The 20,547-nt window shown below is 40.4% G+C and overlaps 1 long non-coding RNA gene across 1 annotated transcript; it reads left to right on the forward strand.

Annotated features, from left to right (window-relative positions):
- The first annotated feature begins 3,627 nt into the window (after positions 1-3,627).
- LOC138849932 (uncharacterized) lies at positions 3,628-11,620 on the forward strand. The gene is made up of 3 exons (XR_011389173.2): positions 3,628-3,716; positions 6,105-6,196; positions 9,857-11,620. It is a non-coding gene; the product is annotated as an uncharacterized LOC138849932 (long non-coding RNA).
- Positions 11,621-20,547: the final 8,927 nt, after the last annotated feature.

The raw sequence follows: 20,547 nt of genomic DNA on the forward strand, positions 1-20,547 counted from the left end.
GAAGCAATTAAGAAGAAAAAAAAAAGACCCTTGAGGTTTTTTTTGTTGTTGTTGTTGAAGCTATTAAACTAAGTAAAGGGATTCTTCACCCTAATGAATTTCTTACTGTGTGTAGGAAAGCCAGTGGCAGAACATACAGGTACAAATGGCTCAGACAAGTAGCAACTCAGAAGCACCCGGTCTTGTACAACAGTGTAAACTCAAGGTTTGCACTTCACTCCCTAGTCTGATGTTAGCTAGCTGATGGACTGAAGGCCGGGCATCCCGAGGGTAAGGAGTGGACTCCTCCAGTGGGAGAATTTTTATCAGAAGGGAGGTCACCATTGTTGTTATCACCGTGTACTGTTCATCAAGCAGTGTCCCTAGCACTTGGGGGTCTGATGTGCTGTGCCCTTCTCAGCAACTCTAGGGAGGTGGAGTAACCAGATCCAATTTCAGATGCTTCTCATCAGGGAACTAAGAGACTTTGCAAGGCTCACAGTCAGGTGACCTCAGAGTCCCAGGACAGTCTCACTTCAGATTCCAAATCCATGCTTCTTTCACCTGCCCCTCATCCAGGTGAATCCCAAGGGTGCCTGAGGAGGGGGAAATAAAATCCCAGTTGGGCTGCCTGACAGATCTGAGAATGAATGAAGGAACTGTTACTGCTGGGCTACAGCTACAGCAAGTACTATATGGATTCTGTACTACCATTAAACCAACCCAACTGCCTGCAACAACCCTCACCACCCTGGGTATTAAGTCACCTGGTGTCTGGAGTTCATCAGGACCAACTCAGCCTTCTCCCATGCTCTTGTTTGTTGTCTTTTCTTGACTGCAGGTCACTACCTGACAACCTGACATCTCACTGGTTCTATCCAATTTTTCCACTTCCAATTTGTTCTTCCAATTTTTCTGCTCTGTGCTCCCTGTGGACAAGATTCCATGATTCTGAACATTTTTCTAAACACCAAGCCACTGCTTTTACAGCTGTCAGAACTATTTAATGTATTTTTTTTTTTTTTTTGTCAATCAGTACATGTTATTTCTTTGTCAGTTTGATCGTCTGCTGAATTAATTCTCTCCTGTCTGGAAGCCGAGGAATAATGACCGAATAAGGTTCCACCTAGCAGTTGTCTTTCTTCTTCTATTTCCTGAAAGTAGAAATGTAGTTCTGAGAGCCAGAGCCCAGAGCTGATGTGGCAGGGACTAGGAAGCTGGATAGACGTTCCATCAGGGTGGCTGGAGAGGAGCGGGTAGAACCTCTGTGTATGAGCAGGGTCTGCACGGTTGTGGTTGGAGTGAAGTCCTCTTGTTGTCCCAGCAGCAGCCTCCCAGGAATGGGCTTGCAATTTGTCCCTCTCCATCAGAGTACTTGGGTTTGACTCCTGGCTCTGGTTCCTGCTAATGCAGATCCTGGGAGCCGGCGGTGATGGCTCCAGTAATTGGGTTCTTGCCTCCTGTGTGAGAGACCTGCATTGAGTTCCTGGCTCGCAGCTTTGGCCTGACCCAGCCCTGTCCATTGTGGGCATCTGGGTAGTAAACCAGCAGATAAGAGCACCTGGTGTTCTATCTCTCTCTCTCTCGCTCTCGCTCTTGCTCTCTTTCTCTCTCTCCATTCACCTCTCAAATAAATTTTAAAAATCTACAAGATAGCATTTCACATCCAAAAGATTAGCTAGAAAACATTAGAATAGACAGAAAAGGCTTAACAGCTTTTGAAAAATACCCAAATACAGTTAGAATGATTAAATGTATTTTTTGAACAAGCTAATATTTTGCATTTTAAGTAGAAATTTTTTTTTCAAATTTTTATTTATTTATTTGAGAGGCAGAAAAACAAAAACAGAGAGAACTCTTCTTGCCAGTAACTCAACCCAGGTCTACCAGGTAGGTGACAGAAACCCAACTACTTGAGCTGTCCCTGCTGCCTTCCAGGGTGCACATCAGTAGGAACCTGGAATCCAACCCAGATACTCCCATGTGAGACCTGGGCATCTTAACAAGCATCGTTAAGGGCTAGGCTGGATGCCTGACCCAATACTGGCTTTTGATTGAATTTTTAGATAGCATTTTCAGCTTATTAACATTTAGCATTTAGATTTTTAAAATCTTTCACATTTATAGCTAGTATGTTAAATCTTCCATTTACAATTTTCATTAACCCTCAGTAAAATTCAAATTAGTTTTAAGGTACAGAACATCTAATCCATTAAAGTAGTTCCTTCTAAGCATCTTTATTTCCTTTCCACTGATTTGAGCAGTTTTATTTTTTTCAAGTTGAAACTCTGCAAAGTGCTACCTATCTTTCTGTTTCCAAATTTCTTGTTAAAAATAAAAATGTCAGGACTTCATCTTTGATGGAATTTTTGCCTAATTCTAGTTTATTACAATTTGAAATTGTAATTTAATGTAATTTAAATTGTAAATGAACTTTAATTAAAATTTGAATTCTCTTTGTTTTAAAATTTAAATTAGTTAAATTGAAAAACACTTGCTGAAATTGTGGATTAAAGTTGACATGCCTTATGAGGAGCTGGTGAAACAATATTAAATGTGCTTAAGTTTTGGAAGAAATAATTTCATATGAAGCATCCAGAGTATATACTGAATGCCAAAGTTTTGCATGGAAAAATGGTTCAGATGGACATTTTCAGTAAACTTTTGTCACTATTTTAATATTCTAAAAGGATTATTTTATGATGTAGCTGATCAAGCCAATAATTTAGCCAATGCACAAAAATATTTTATTATACAAGGAATCTTCACAAAGTTTGTGGAAAATGGATAAAATAATTTTATTTTATTGCAAACAGATTTTGAAATCTGTTCACTATGTACAGTTGGATGAACTTTTCAAAGATCCCTAGTATATGTATTTGATTATCCATGTATGCAATCAAAAATCAAATTCTTAAATTAAAACTGCTTAAAAGTGCAGCATATAAATGTTGATCATTACACATATCAAGAATTGATGTTCAGTGGCTTGGCCTGCCCTAGAGGGACAGGATTCTGCAGTTAACAGGGGCTGGGTGATGTGATACAATGGATTAGGCTGCCCTTGGGATGCTGGCATACCATATCGGAGCGCTGGTTTGAGTCTGAGCTGTTCTGCTTCTTATCCAGCTTCCTGCTAATTAGCCTGGGAAGGCAGTGGAAAATGGCTCAAGTACTTGAGCCCCTGCCACCCATGTTCCCACCAGGATGAAGTCCTGGCTCCTGCCTTTGGCCTGGCCCAGCCCTGGCTGATACAACCATCTGAGGAGTAAACCAGCAGACAGAAGATCTCTCTCACTCTGTCTCTCCCTCTCTCTCTATTGCTCTGCCTTTCAAATAAACGAATAAAATCTTTAAAAAAGTTAAAATAAGAACATCAATAGTAATAGCAACTTCTATTCTAAATAGATGTAAGTCAGCTCTTTGCTAGGTACTCTGTACTAGTTGTTTTCATTTAATTGAGCAACTTTTTGAATTAGCATTATTATCATTTCACAGAGAAAGGATCTGAGATTCAAAGAGGTTAGTGATATAAGTTGCCGGAGGGATGCAGAGACAAGACAAAGGCCTGTCTGCCTTTTATAGATCCTAAGCTATGAAACACCAGATGGAAGTGACTCATCCCTGCCCCAGATCAGGAAAGCCAGAGGAAAGGAAAGAGGCTAGCTCTCACCCTGCTGCCTAAATGCAAAGAGCTCAGCATCTCTGTGGATTGCAGCATCTAGGACAAACAGCAGGTGAGCTGAGAGGGTTCCCGGTCAGCCAGCAGGAGTGGCAGAGGAGGAAGCATAGGCGACAGGTCAGGCCCAGGCACCTGGCCAGCCGGAGGGTCAGGCACCAGCATCTCCTGCCAGTGGCTGCAGCTTCGCAGTCCACACAGTCAGCCGCCTGCTGGCTCCTGGCTGCTCAGTGCTAGTCTCCATTTTTCCAATGTAAGGCCTATTTTGTGTCTAATCAGTCTGTTACACACAGAAGGATGTTCTTTCTGTTCTCCAAATAACTGGAAGTCAGCCCTGCACAGCTGAGAGGGTGAGGCGGTCTCTTGTCTTGTAACCTTATAAAGGAGCTCAAGGGTGCATGCTCAAGCCCGGCTCGAGGCATAAAGCAGTGGCACAGGACTCCTCACAGCGAGAAGGACATGCGTGGGATGTTTTTGAGTGGCTTCTGCAGGGATGAGATTTGTGGGCTGACACGTTGCATGAGCCTTGAACCTTTCTGAACACTAACTAGTAAATACCCCTCTTCCCTTTCCTGTCACTTTTTATAGCTGGCGCTGGCCAGCCTGTGGCGATTATGCTGAATTTTCATACTCCAGTGACAGATCTGGGAGGTTGTGATATGCTCTGTCACACCGGTCACCCACTTGTGGCTTCCGCCTCCCCTCTGCGGCCTCAGCAAGAGCAGGGCTTGAGAAGGAGCGAGGAGGAACGTGGTGGGGATTTCCTTTTCTTTCTGCTCAGGATGACCGGTACCACATTCATCAGATCATGTTTCTCTTTTAATCTCTTATCTCATACTCTTCTCAGATTGAATGTCCCTGATGAGTGAGATGGTGAAGTCTTTTTGTTAACTTTTTAAAGTTTGTGGTCAACTTTTTTTTTTTTTTTCAATATATTCATCACCATTGTCTAATAGAATGCTATCACAGCCCCAAAAGGAAACCATGTTGTCTCTAGCAACCACTGCCCTTATCTCCTTCCCAAGCCCCTGGAGATCAGTTTTCTCTCTGGTTTTCTGTCCTCTGACTCTTTAGATTCGCCTATGCTGAATATTTCATAGAGATAGATTCACACCATGTAGGCCTTTGCGTCTCATTTCTTTTACTTGGAATGTTTTTAATGTTTGTCCATGTTGCAGCTGTTGCCAGGACTTCATTTCTTTGTGGGGCTGAATAACATTTCCTTTGTTTAGCTATCATCCAGCTCGTTTATTTTTTCACTCGTCAGTTGCTTCCATTTCCATTCTGAATAATGCTGCTACACACATTTGTTTCCAGGTTTGTATGGACATAGGTTTTCATTTCTGTTACCTGGGAGTGGGATTGTTGGGTCATGTGGTAACTCTATGTTTAAACCCTTGAGGAACTGCCAAATTATTTTCCCAGGTGACTACACCATTTTATATTCTCTGCAGATATACCAGGGTTCAAATTTCTCCACAGCCTCACCAACACTTATTATTGTCTCTTGGTTTTATTGTAGCCGTCCTAAAAATGTGAACTCATTTTTTACTTGATTTCCCTAATGGCTAATGATGTGGGGCATCCTTTCATGGGCTTGTTGGCCGTTAGTATCGCATCCTTGGAGAAGTGTCTATTCAAATGTTTGTCCATCTTAAAAAAAGATTTATTTTATTTATTTGAAAGAGTTACAGAGAGAGGTAGAGACAGAGACAGAGAGAGAGAGGTCTTCCATCCACTGGTCCACTCCTCAAATGACCACAACAGCCAGAGCTGAGCTGATCTGAAGCCAGGAGCCAGGAGCTTCTTCCAAGTCTCCCATGTGGGTGCAGGGGCCCAAGCACTTGGGCCATCTTCTACTGCTTTCCCAGGCCATAGCAGGAAGCTGGATCAGAAGAGGAACAGCCGGGACTAGAACTGGCGCCCATATGGGATGCTGGCGTTCCAGGCCAGGGCTTTAACCCGCTGTGCCACAGTGCCAGCCCCATATTTGTTCATTTTAAATGGAGTTACTTTTCTTTTTGATTTGCAAGAGTTCTTTAAATATTTGGGTACATATCTCATATAAGATATATAATTTGCAAATTTTTTCTGTGGATTATTTATTTTACTTAAATAAAATTATGATCTGTTTATTTTTAAGGAAGTGAAAAATATGAAGGGACAAAGGAAATCTTTATGTAGAAAGTGACATTAGGGCTTGGACTTGAAATAAATGATAAAAATAAAATAAACTTAAAAGTCACTAAAATAAAAATATGCATTATAATGCATGCAATACATATAGATTATTTAATTAGGGTGTGGCTCAACCAGCTCTTTTTGTGGCTTCATTTAAAACTTGGGGTTATGCAACCTGTTGCATTCAGCTGGAATTATTTACTAGAGCTGAAATCAAGTGACCTTGAGGTATTTGTGCCTAACCTGCTGCTTTGGTTACCTCCAGGCCCTGGATTACCCTGTCTTCCTGCCCAGAATAAACCTTTGTGTCCTCTATCCTGACTTCCCTGGGCCTGAGATTTGTTTGCCATCTGTGGGGTAAGCCCTTTGTTTCTCGTGACTATATTCCTCATCCTGATAAGCCTTACTCTGTGTCAAGTGGGATGGGGCACTAAGCAGCATCTGTTATGTTACTCAAAACTTACCCTCACCTTGAAGTTTGCCTCCCTGAATTCTATAAAGTCTTCATCTGTGATCACTCCAAGCAGCTGAAATTTCCTTCACAAACAACTAGCCAAGGATATCTGTACTCGGTATTTTTGTTTGTGGATTTATGATAACTTTTTATGTTTTAAATGATACTCTTATGCTACTCCCCAGGGCAACTTAAAGACCAGCAACAACCTCTTTCTTGCTTCTAGTATCAATCAATTCTGATGGTTTACCAAATATCCATAAATGTCTCTTGGTAGGAAATAAGAATAAACCGAATAAAACCCACGTTTTTCAGGAATTATTGGGAGTGACTCTCAGAGAAATCAAGTCAAAGTGATGGATGGCATTTACAAAACTTGCTTTGATTTGTAGAATTTGCAGTCCATTGCAGAGAAAGCAGACAGTGTTGTGTCTTAGAGATAATTGACAATGAATCTTGATGTGAATGGGATGGGAGAGCGAGCGGGAGATGGGAGGGTTGCAGGTGGGAGGGAGGTTATGAGGGGGGGGAAAAAGCTACTGTAATCCAAAAGCTGTACTTTGGAAATTTATATTTATTGAATGAAAGTTAAAAAAAAGAAAGTGAAAAGAAGACCATGAAAATTCTTCATAGAAACACACACACATGTACATGCACAGATACATGCACTCATGAATGCACAACACACACACACACACACACACACACACTAGCTTACAGAGCCAAGTCAGTCGTTTCCTAATGATTGCACACGACACATGGTGAAGCATTATAGCAAATTAATGCCAAGTAAGGCAAATGAGTTTTTGCAACTAGAAATGGAGAGAATGTTGTTAGTGTGTAAGACAAAAAGAAAAGAAGTACTAATTAATGACTGCAAGGCAAGGAATGAAATGGAGTTGCCTAAAAGGAGAAGTAACAGCACATCTCACTTCACTGTGCATCAGTGAATGAGGTGTGAATTGTACAGATAGCACGAAGTTAGCAATGTGCCTCCCACAGGCGACAACAAAAAGCTAGGAAAAGAAAGGATATCCTGAAATAAGAGAGGAAGCTTCTCTTCTCTGTCATCCTGAGAGATAACAATAGGAAGCTTTGAGGATGAGAGCTGTTAATTGATTGTAGATTGTTTTTGTTTTTGTCAAGTTCCCTTAGGTAAACAAAGGAAATCGATAAAACAATGGGAATTTCTGATCCATGTAGGAAATGGGAAATCTTGTCAGTAAAAGCTGGACAGATCCAAATTGATACAGAAGTGATGGAAAGTTCCATCATCTTCTGAATATTTGTCTGCTCTGAGAATATAGCGGAGCATCTACCACTTACATTCAGGCCGTGGGACTGGCGTGAGAGAAAGTTAATCAATCAAATACGTCAGCCGGATTTCTAGCCCTGCACCACAAGCTACTGCCGTGCTGTCCCGTGCTCGCCCTGAAGCGTGAATGTTTCTTTGACAAATGCAGAACTGCATGACAAACCTTGCCTCAATAGAGACCCTTTGGATAACCAAAGTTCATCAATAGTTTGGTCAATTGATGGATCCTCAAAAAGAGATATCCTCCAAAGCCAAAGGAATGGAAACATAATATTTACAAGTGGGAATATCATGTCAGGAATATCATACAGTGAAGCATCATAAATGTTGAAATGAAATCTTGCTTCATACGTCACTCAAAGAAGGGCATCAGGTTCAGGAAGAATATGTACATTCATAGTTTTCTTCTTCTTTTAAATACTTATTTGAAAGGGAGAGAGAGGCACAGGGAGAAAGATATCATTCTACCATCTTCTGATTCACTCCCCAAAGGCCCACAACAGCTTAAGCTGGGCCAGGCAAAAACCAGGAGTTAAGGATCCAATCCAAATTTCCCATGTGGGTGGTGGCAACCCAACCACTTGAGCCATTACCTGCTACCCTCCAGGATGTGCGTTTTTTTTAAAAAAAATATTTATTTATTTGAAAAGCAGAGCTACACAGAGAGAGAGAGAGAGAGAGAGAGAGAAAGTCTTCTATCCGCTGGTTCACTCCCCAGATGGCTGCAACGCCGGGAGCTGCATTGATCCAAAGACAGGAGCCAGGCACTTCCTCCAGGTCTCCCAAGTGGATGCAGGGGCCCAAGGACTAGGGTCATCTACTGCTTTCCCAGGCCATAGCAGAGAGCAGGATTGGAAGAAGAGCAGCTAGGAGTAGAAGTGGCACCCATATTCATACATGCAAAAGCCAATAGGCATTTAAGTATGTGTAACTAGTTAAATGTAAGTACAAAGCAAAAACAACAGAATTTTGAAAATACAAAGCAGTTATTAAAATTCTGTCCATTGTCCATTGGCTGCCTCTTGCTTATAAAAGCAATTACAGGCCGGCGCCGCGGCTCACTAGGCTAATCCTCCGCCTTGCGGTGCCAGCACACCGGGTTCTAGTCCCGGTCGGGGCGCCGGATTCTGTCCCGGTTGCCCCTCTTCCAGGCCAGCTCTCTGCTGTGGCCAGGGAGTGCAGTGGAGGATGGCCCAAGTGCTTGGGCCCTGAACCCCATGGGAGACCAGGATAAGTACCTGGCTCCTGCCATCGGATCAGCGTGGTGCGCGGGCCGCAGGGCACCGGCCGTGGCAGCCATTGGAGGGTGAACCAACAGCAAAGGAAGACCTTTCTCTCTGCCTCTCTCTCCCACTGTCCACTCTGCCTGTAAAAAAAAAAAAAAAAAAAAAAAAAAGGCAATTACAAGTGGATATATTAGATATGAGAATCATTGTCAAGCTAGTATTTTTCATCATTTATTTCCTATACTCCCAGTTTTTCCATATTCATTGGATAAGAGCTAGAAGTCTTTCAGTGAAATCTAATGAAGAAATTTGCTAGTCTAACCATCAGAGCAAATGCTCCAGCACCTGTAAGCGGCCAACTCCACACTGTGTTCAGTTCTGCTCATTTTCCCACTAGTTTCTCTTTTCAATATATTCCTCTGAAAGAAGGCTTTGGAGATATTTCATCTGTCTCTATTGGCTGGGGGGTGTTACCTCCCCCACCAGCTTTGATTGGCTAACAAAGAAAACAGTTACTAAGATCTACTACACAAAACCACAGAAAATCTAACCCTGAAGCTAAAGCAGCTGTTGACCTTTTCATCACTTCTGCATCTTGTGAGAATGACCTTCTGCCTGAGAAACGCACCGAGAAAGTCAATAGCAATTCTTGCCATTGCTTTGCGTGTCCCATCACTGCGCCAAGCAAAAAGCGAATGTGACTGGGGCTGGCGCACGCAGTGAAGAGAAGGTTAGGGGTTCTTTTGTAAGGCACCTCTCTCAGTTTTGCTGCTGTCAAAATCCATCTTTCCTTAAAATTCCTCAATTAAAATTCTTGCTGGAGAATTATCACTATAAGGGCATATTAAGAAATCATACTGTTTAAGATGTGTTGATGTGTTGCCACATTCTTAACATGTTATCAGGATGAGAAAATGAAAAAAAATATGAACAGAAGGGATTCTGTGGAATTTGTAATAGATTTGTTCATTGTTTCTCCTTCCATTTCTAACCTCTTCCCTCCCCCGCCCCTTTCTCTTCAGGAACTGGTAATAAAACCCTGTTACATGATTTTGTGAAGTCAGGACAAGCTCTGACGACCTCAGATGCCTGAAAGAAGTTAACAGGAGGAACAGGCCGGCAGCTTGCTGAATTTTCATTGAAAAGACAACAAATGCTATGGAATAAACAACTCAAAATGAGTGCTAGCTGATTCCTAAAGTAAAATTCCTTACCTGAATACTGGTGTTAACTGAACTAACTTTTGTGACGGAAGGATAATCTTTATGATCTTTATGATTATCCTTCCTAGGAAATGTTGAATTATTGGTTTTTGCAATCAAGTTGCACAGGCATGGCTTATTTCACCTCATCTTTTTTTTCAAAAATTATTCATTTATTTATTTATTTATTTATTTGACAGGCAGAGTGGACAGTGAGAGAGAGAGAGACAGAGAGAAAGGTCTTCCTTTGCAGTTGGTTCACCCTCCAATGGCCGCCGCGGCCGGCGCGCTGCGGCCGGCACACCGCACTGATCCGAAGGCAGGAGCCAGGTGCTTCTCCTGGTCTCCCATGGGGTGCAGGGCCCAAGCACCTGGGCCATCCTCCACTGCACTCCCGGGCCATAGCAGAGACCTGGCCTGGAAGAGGGGCAACCAGGACAGCATCTGGCGCCCCGACCGGTGTGCCGGAGCCTCAAGGTGGAGAATTAGCCTATTGAGCCACGGTGCCAGCCTCACCTCATCTTGATCCTCTCTTTTCACACATTCATCGTGAGAATGCAGATGTAATTCAAACCTGATCTATCCATTACAGGTTAAAACTGAAGTGATGAAATCAAATCTCTGTTTCTTTAAGTAAAAGTTTTTAATTGACAAAAATTGCATAATCATGTACAATATGTTGTTTTGAAATATGTATGTGTTGTGAAATGGCTAAATGAAGTAAAGAACATAATCGTTACCTCCCATTACTTTTTTTTTTTTTTTTTGAGGACATGAAACCTACCTTGAGCAATTTTAAGAATATAATACACTGTGATCAGCTGTAGTCACCATGCTGTATGATAGATCTCCTGAACTCCCTCCTCCTAGTAAAATTTTGCATCCTTTGACCAACATCTCTCCAACCAGCCCCCAGTAGACACCATTCTTCTCTAGACTTCTGTGAGTCACTTTTTTAGAATCCATATGTAAGTGAGACAATGTGATGTTTATCTTTCTGTGCCTGACTTATTTTACTTAACAGAGTGTCCTCCAGGTTCATCCATGTCATTGCAAGTGACAGGATTCCCTTATTTATAGAGCCTACAGAAATACATAGTCTATCATTGATCCATCCATCTAATCACTTTTCTTTATCCATTCATCCATTGACAAACACATTGATTCCATATCTTGGCTTTTGTGAATAATGCTGCAGTGAACATAGCAGTGCCGGTACTGTTTCATCACGTAGATTTCATTTCCTTTGGGTATATACACAAAACTGGAATCTCTGGATCCTATGTTAGGTCTATTTTGAAATTTTTGAACAATTCTTATACTATTTTCCATAGTAGCTGTACTAATTTACATTTCTATCAGCAGTGTGCAAGTGTTCCCTTTACATTCTTGTGGGTACTTATTTTGTCTTTTTGATAATAGTCCTCCTAACAGGTGTGTGGTGATATCTTATTGTTTTGATTTTTATTGTTGTTTATTAGCAATGTTGAACATTTTTCATGTTTATTAGCCATTTGTATTATTTCTTTTGAGAAATGTCTGTTCAGATCCTTTGTTCATCAATAAATTGGATCCTTTTCTTGAGTTGCTTGAGTTACTTATATGAAGTCTTCAACAAGTTAATGAGAAATGCATATTATGAAAAAACTGTGCAGGGATTTCAAAAAAACTTGCACCAAAATAAAATATTTTTAATTTTATTTTTTCCATAAATTTTTTGAAGTATTCCTGTATTATTCTGAATATTAACCCCTTATCAAATGTGTGGTTTGCAAATATTTTCTCCCTTTCTCTGGACTTCCTTTTTGTTTTGTGGATTGTTTCCTTGGCTGTGTCCATCGCACACAGGTTAACATCATAGTAATGAAATCAAATCTTTATGATTCGCTAGATTTTGTGGGATTGTGTTTCACTGTTCGTATCTAGTCCCAGAGCCTTTCTTGCCCCTTGTGGGTAAAGCCCTCTACGTGAAGTTTGCTGTCATCAATAAATTCAGGATTCTGACCTTTCCCATCGCGGCAGTTCCGTGCTCAGATAAATCTTGCATTGTTTTGGTGGTTTTAATGACCAGTTTCAAAACAATCACTTTAAAAAGAAACGCACACGGTAAACAATTCAAGCAGTAAAAAGTATACATAAGAAGTCTTCCTTTACGTGAGCAAAGCCTCTACATACAAACAGAAAGTTTCCTTTTTTTCAGCCTATAATTCAAAACTCTCCAGGATGTTTCCTCAATGTACTTCCCACCTGTTTTTTTTTTTTTTTTTTTTTTTTTCTGCAGGCATATACCCCCACTCTAGCCATAACTGCCATCCAGTTCTTGGTTGGGTTCTGGGTCTTTGCTTTGCTGGTCACCGCCCATTCTCTTGCCCAAGACTGCCCAGGTTCAAGGCCCCCTCACCTGCCTTGCCGGGTCTTGAGAATTTCCCTAGTTTAAAATGATCTTGCCTGCCCATTTCATCTTCTCGGAACCTTTTTTATGATTTTCATGATTTGTAAATTCCTTGCGTTCACCTCCTGCATTTGCCTCCATTACAAGCAGAAGATCTAAGAGAGAAGAGATGAAGACAGCTAGACTCTGGGTTCATCTCAGCCATTAGCAACTGTGCAGTCCAGAGAAAGCCACTAAGCCTCCCAGAGGCTGTTTCTCCCATCTGTTACTATCTTGAAAACAAATAGCCAAGCACTGAAAGATGACAAACAGGAACTTGCTGCCCTGCCTCTATTGTATAGGGAGACACAGTCTGTCTTCCATATGTAAGTGAAAATAAACATTTCAAGTACATAAATCAGGTTATTACTGTTCTCAAGAAATACATGCCTGGTAGAAAAATGAGGAATGCATTTATTGAAGTGTATGAGCTCAACACTAGGAATTATAAATTGGAGTGATTAATGTGGAATCCCAAGTTCCATGGAACGTGTAATTAATGTACTAAGACTCTCCAGATAACTTGCAAGTGTGGATTGAATTCTTGGACTTCCATTGGTGGCCTTTCAAATTGAATAGAATCCTTTTAAGTTTTCTTAAAGTGTTGTTTATAGTATGAATTATGTCTTATGTGCTGTGAGGAGCCTGTGATCTTATTTGAACAGTTAAAATGCTCAGTGCATAATTACTAACCTGCTGCTTGGAAAGAATTTCATTTAAATTGAATTAAAGCAGACTTTAATATTCATGAGGATAGAACTATTATCTGAATAAATCTATCAGACAGAGTTTTGTAGGAAGAATTAAATAAAGCTTAGCAACTTAATATTTTAATGAAAAAATATTCAATGCTGGACATAAACATAAAAACCCTTTAACCTTTCAGGTCATGGAAATGAGCTTATAAAAGTCTCAGATCATATTAAGGCATATTCACAGACACACACACAAATAATTTTTTTGGTTTAAATTTATATAAATAACTTTGAGAGATTGGAGGAAAGAAATAATATTCTAAGAAAATATAATTTATAAAACTTATCCAGGAGATAAAAATTAGCAGATGAGTTTCCGCAAAAGAAATGGAAGAGTTAGTAAAATACTTGCTTTTGCTCCTTCAAATGGTTTCCTGGAGAATTCTACAAAATGTAGAGAATTAATAATTCCAATGTTACTTAACTTACTTTGCATCACAATGCATTTTCTGAAAGAGTGTACCACCGATATCAAGGAAACCACAAAGATCACATCAAAAGGGAAATCCAGACACCAATCTCATTTATCAATAGAATACAAAACAAAAATCTGAAATCAAAATATTAGCCCGAAATCTCGGTCATTTCTTTAGAAACTACAAAATGTTACCAATTGAGACTTACTCTTGAAACATAAGTTTAGACCATGTTATGAGCCACAGTTCATCATCTGGTAGCTCTAAGGAGAAAAAGCATCTGATCACTCTGAACAAAGTCATGAGCCAACATCATATTTTATGAGAAAACTTAAGAAACTTTCAGTAGAAATAAGAAAAAAAAAACAACAGCAACGTTCAATATCACCATCATAGTTTAAATTTGTGCTAAGCTATTAGGTAATGTGATTTTTTAAAAAAGATTTATTTACTTATTTGAAAATCAGAGTTACAGAGAGGCAGAGGCAGAGGCAGAGAGATATACATGGAGAGGTCTTCTATCCACTGGTTCACTCCCCAGATTGCTGCAATAGCTGGAGCTGGGCCAATCTGAAGCCAGGAGCCAGAAGATTCTTCAGAGTCTCCCATGCAGGTGCAGGGACCCAAGGAGTTGGGCCATCCTCTACTGCTTTCCCAGGCCATAGCAGAGAGCTGGATTGGAAGTGGAGTGGCCGGGACTAGAACTGATGCCCATATGAGATGCCAGCCATGCAGGTGGTGGTTTATCTGTCACACCACAGTCCCTGCCCCGGCAATATGATTTTTAAAAGGCAAATAAATTAAAGGTTCAGCTATTTAAAAGTAGGAGTTAAGATTATCTTAGTTGAAAATATGATTTCATCCTTAAAAATTGCAAGAAAATTAACCTACATAATTATTGTAAGCAATAAGGAGATTTAATAATACTTGAACAGTAGAGGCAAAATAATTTGTAATGATAATCCATTGGCTTCTAAGTATACAACGGAAAATAAAGTTGAGTAACAGATTGCATTTCTAGGAGTAATAAAAATAAATTGAAATTAAAAAGTAATATGAAAATCCTGTATGAGAAAAATATGTGGACACTTTAGTTTTTTAAAGATGTATTTTATTTATTTGAAATACAGAGCTACAGAGAGAGGTAGAAACAGAGAGAGAGAGAGAGAGAGAGAAAGAGAGGTCTTCCATCCACTGGTTCACTCCCCAGATGGCCAAAAAGGCCTGAGCTTAGCTGAGCCAATTCAAAGCCAGGAGCCAGGAGCTTCTTCTGGGTCTCCCATGTGAGTGCAGGGACCCAAAGACTTGGGCCATCCTCTGTCGCTTTCCCAGGTGCTTTAGCAGGGAGCTGGATCGGAAGTGGAGCAGCCAAGACTCCAACTTGTTCCCATATAGGATTCCGGAGCTGCAGGTCAGGGCTTTAACCCGCTGTGTCACAGCGCCAGTTCCCCCCAAATTTGGACACTTTTGTAGGCACAAAATAAGACTTGAAGAAATGGGGAAACATATTCTGTTCCTTGATAGATACATTGATTGGCTGAGTCTCATTTCCCAAAATGTTAATTTATAAATCCAGTGTGATCTCCATATAAATGTTAACTGCTTTTGGAATCATACAAATAGTATCTCTTCCACAAAGCTAATCTTGGTTATTATATAGGAAAATTATATTTTGTATATGTATTGAATGATAGAATTTATATGACAGTTTCCCAATTATTGTGTTATCTTATTAATCACAGATCTGTGAAGAATATATAAATAGGGCAATTATAATAATCCCCAATTACATTTGCAGAAGCTAAAACTAATTGTCATACATCAGGTAAACAGTAAGGCCAGCATTTAAACTGAACTCTTCTGACAACAAGTCAAATTCTGGGGCAGGAGACAGCTTAGTTTAATGGAAAGTAAGTTTTCTTAGAAGTTAGGAGCCCCAGGTCCTATTCTCAACTTTGCCTTTGATCCCTTGCATATCACTGGATGTGATAATGAACTTCTCTTTCATTTGGTTTCATCACACTGAGACCAGACATGAAAACACACACTGCACTTATCTCTGAGTGGGATTACAAAGCATAAAATAAAAGAGCAAATGTGAAGATGATTTGGGAAAAAAGTAATTGCATAGCTTCGCAACCAGCGGACAGCAGACAAAGCATACGCGTTTACGGTAAAAAGGTGGAGTTAAGAATAACCACCAACAGGAGAAGCAGACAAATTTCAAGAAAATGAAGCAGGGCAGTAGTGGAATCTGACGCGTAGGAGAAAGAGAAGCCAACGCGCAACACTACGGCGCATGGACTAGAGACATAGCCTCTGGGGCTGCTGATCCTCCCTCCAGATGTCTGCACTGTCATGGGATCGAGAGCATATCGCATACATTCCTACCACCGCAGGCCGGAAGTCAAGGGCATTTTGATGACGATGTCAACGCCCCACAAGTAAAGCCTCCCACTCAGGATAGAAGTGCCTGCAGTGACATGCCAGTCAGGTCAGAACAAAATCTGATCATTAACAAGTTCCACCTGCATATACCAGTCTCTCAATCAGCTTCCTGTTGTCATATTCTTCAAAATAGCCATTGGGAAAACAAAAAAACTTCATTGATGTCCTTAGAAAGTTTCACTAAAAATTTCCAATCATTAAAAACATACAGTAATCATCATGAAACATGAAACAGTCTTTGCAATTTTTTTTCCATGCGAGAAACCAATATATTAATTGGATTCAAATTGAAGAAATGTCTTTGAAAATATTATCAAAGGATTAAGAGCTGTAAAATAGAGGGGAAAATTTGGGATGTCGGTGTTTCAGGCAGTAGCTTTACGGGCTACACCACAATGCTGGCCCTGGTCCCAAATATTTCTCAAGAGGTCTTAGAATCAAAAAGTTTGAGAACTACTATTTTTAAGTACATGGTAAATTGAAGACCACTAACCTACAAATGAAAAAATAAAAAAACATTCTTAGTGTCCAGCACAATGAAAACTAGACATAACACTGTGAAATTTTAGAGACCGTTTGATAAGTAAACTATTCTAAAAATTTTCCAGGAAAACTAGGCTGTTAAGGAAACTGTCGGAACAAAAACCACAGGAATAGGGCATTAAAAATTCTAAGGGAGAAGGTGGGCATTTAGTGCAGCAGTTAAGTTGCTGCTTGGGTCACCTCCATCCCACGTCAGCGTGCCTGGATTGAGTCCCAGCTACTCTGCTTCCAGTTCAGCTTCCTGCTAAAGTATATCCTGGGAAGCAGCAGATGATGACACTGGGGTCCCTGCCATCCATGTGGGAGCAATTGAATTCTTCGGTCCTGGCTTCAGCCTGTTCCAGCCCCAGATGTTACAGTCACCAGGGCAGTGAATAGGTAGATGGAACAGATGTAAATAAGTTAAGTATCATCTTACTAGAGCAGAACTTCATTAGGTAATATGACAATCTTGGAAATCTAGAACTAACTGCATAAGATAATTGTATATAGATACAGGCATCTGAACACGTAACTTCAGAAGAAATATACGTTAATTAAAAGGGTTATCTGTGGAGATGGGAGTGGGGCAAAGATTAATCAGGAATCCTTGCGTTTCTTTTAAATTTAACAATTTAGATATCTAATTAGCTGAATCAGTAGGGAGGTCACAATTAGGAAGTTTTCAGTTCGACCTTGGAAGGTTGAAGGTTGCCTGTCCTGATGTTGGAGGTGAGAGTTCTTGAGATCAGCTCAGTCTCTAAACTCACATCTGTGAAGCCTGGTGTGTTGTCTGAGGAACAGTGTAGGTGCCTTTCACTATTAAACTGATAAGTAACTCAAATCACCACGATATAAGCTATCCTTCTATTTTCCTTCTCTCTAGGTTTTTTTGCTTTGCTGTCTCCATAGAAACTTCCATTTATGAATTTGGACTGACTAGTTGAAGTTTTTGTTAAAGAGTTTTTAAGTTTTCTGAAAGAAGACATTTATATTGACATTACATTTTTGGAATTTCTTGCCTGAGTTGAGACAGGACCATGAGTAATCTGGATTAAGTCCAAGGGCTCCTCCAGCACAACAAAGCTCTTTGTAGTGATTCTTTCCATTCCAAATGGCCCACATGACAGTAAATGATGGACTCCCTGGAATGACAGTTGGGGAAGAGAGACACCTGAGACTCTCATGCCCCCTTATGGTCATGTGGCTTCATTGAATGATGGAACAATGGATTCCGGCCCCTAGAGTGCCTCTCCTTAGGTCTGCTATAACAAAAATATTATGCTGGGTGGATTAAACAGCAGGACATTGTTTATCACAGTTCTAGAAGCTGAAGTCCAAGATTGAGGTGCTAGCAGGTCCAGTGTCAAGTTTGAGTATCCTTGGTTTGCAGATGGCTGTCTTCTTGTATCCTCAAATGGCAGAGAGCAGAGAGAAAGCAAGCTCTCTCATGCTCCTTACACGGGTACTAATTCCATTCAGGAAGGCTCCACTCTCATTACCTAATTACCTTCAAAAGTCCCCACCTCCACAAAACTTCTCACTGGGGATTTGGCTTCAACATATGAATTTGGGAGAGGACATAATCATTCAGTCCATAGCATCTTAATATATTCCAAATACCATTCTTTAAAAAATAAGACAAAATTATTTTTCAGAAGAGCTCAGTGGTTTAGTGATTGCAGTATGATCAACTGTCCTGGTTTGCTTGATGTTATTTTAGCTTTAGCATTCAAAGTCCTGTATCCTGGAAAATCTCTCAGTCCCAGAAATCTTGGCACAATTGGTCACCTTATGGTTAGGATGCTTACTATGAAGTTACTGCCATTAAAAACACCCCAGCTTTGCCAATTAGCTGTGTGAAGTTGTTGGAATTAATTGATCTCATTTTTTTCTCAGTTACCTTATAAGAAAATGAAGATAATATTAGTACCTAAGTGGTGACGTTATGATAATAAATGACGTAATACATGTAAGGAACATAAAATATTGCTAGCACATGACAACTAGTTAATAAATGTTACCTAGTAAGGAAAAGAGTAATATATTTATTTTCAAATGGAAATACGGTTTAGTGTTCACCAAAATAAACAGTTGTGTGATATCATTTTGTTTTGGGGTTTGATGAGATCAAATAGGATCAACGGGTGTTCTGAGATGTCATTTAGCTGAATCAGAACCAAATGTTTATGCAATGATCTTAAATACCCTATAGAAACACCTGTCAGGGAAAGTTGCATTCCACGTTCATCTGTGCTGTAGACAAAGCAAAGCCTTAATCAAGTGATGATATTGAAGCAACTCTGTAAACAAAACTATTTTCATAGCTGAGGTCATGTTCATGTTGATGAAATTGAAATAGGCATCAGGTATTTACTGTTGACAGGAGAGGTCATAAAATATGGAACAGAGTGAGGTAGGGCCAGATGTCACCGAGTTTGAATTGTTCCAATATTTATTATCTTTATGGCATTAGGTAAATCCTTTTTCTGAAATTCAGGATTGTAAAAAACAGATGGTAGGTTTATGTTTCTTTTTGTTTGCTTCTTTGTTATTCACTGTCCATCCTCTCTTGTTTCACTGCTATTCAACAACTGAACATCCTTCTTTTCTTTTGATAATCCCCTACCAAGTGGGCATTGGTCCCACTGTGGAACTGAAGTATCCAAAAACTGCCTCCTCCTACCCTACTGTAGCTCTGACAGTAGTTACTAAACCCTGGATGTACCAGGATCACACGCACACAGGGAGCTTTTTAAAAAAGATTGCTGAGCCCCTTCCCCAGGAGATCTGACGATTAGCATTTTTAGCTAATTCCCAGGTGATATTGATGCTGGTGGTTGATGATGACACTTTAAGAACTACTGAGACAGAATGTGGGAATACGGCTTACGTCAATCCAAGAGATGCAGCTGTCCGGGATTTGAGACAATGACACAAACACAAGGTCAGTTGAGAAATTATCTGTGGAAAGAGCAGGCATATCAGGACTCCAACTCTGACAACACCAAGTGTTCAGCAGCAGATATCAAAGCAGGTTGCAAAATTGCTGCTGGGAATGGCCTTGGCTACCTATCTAGCTCTCCTTGACTCTTGCCTGTTTTCTGGGGCCTCTCTCACATTTCCGTCAATTCTATTAGCTACTCTGTGTCTTTTAAATAAACTGCCTTTATGAGTGTGTTTACCAGGGTCGTGTTCTCTTGCATGCACGTAGAACTCCTATGGAAAGAGCTATGTATAAATAAGTAAGCTGAGACTTGGACCATTGTCTGTCAGGGGTCTCAGTAACTCTATTGTTGATTCCAACTAAAGAAGTATGTTGGAAAGTTTTCTGGAGACTATATGAGCCTGGAGAAGAGGACTGAACCCAACCAAGTGGCTGGGGGTTGGGGGGTAGGAAGTGGGGAAAGGGCTGGGGATTGGGGGATAGGGAGTGGGGAGAGGATGCCCAAGTCAGTAAACAGTAGGATGAAATGAGAGCCCTATGAGGTCATGGAGAACTGGTGTGCCAAGAGAATTGACATGTGAATCCACAGAGCCATGTTTCTCAGAGCTCTCTGATCATGTGAATCCCTCTGCAGATCCCAACACAGGGCCCCATAATCTAAATTTTAATTCATCTTAAAGCAATCTCAAGAAATGCTACCACCAATAATAAGAGACACGTAGGTGACACAACTTTCTAGAACACTCTCTGACAGCATGAGTGGGGAGAGATTGGAGGGGCGGAAGACTGGAAGCAAATAGTCCAATCAGGATGTTACTGCAATTACTGGAGCAAGAAGTGAGATGGGTCTCAAAAACAGCCATAGGAGGGAAAAAGACCCAGAACCTACTAGAAATAACAGGACTTGTATGTTGAATGACATTCAGTGGGTGCTGAGGTTTGAAGTGAGGAATGGTGAAGGGATGGAGGAGAATCTACCAAGACTATGCCCA

The sequence above is a fragment of the Oryctolagus cuniculus genome, chromosome 6, assembly GCF_051225735.1.
Source record: "Oryctolagus cuniculus isolate XC-2025 breed Fujian yellow rabbit chromosome 6, ASM5122573v1, whole genome shotgun sequence".
NCBI lineage: Eukaryota > Metazoa > Chordata > Mammalia > Lagomorpha > Leporidae > Oryctolagus > Oryctolagus cuniculus.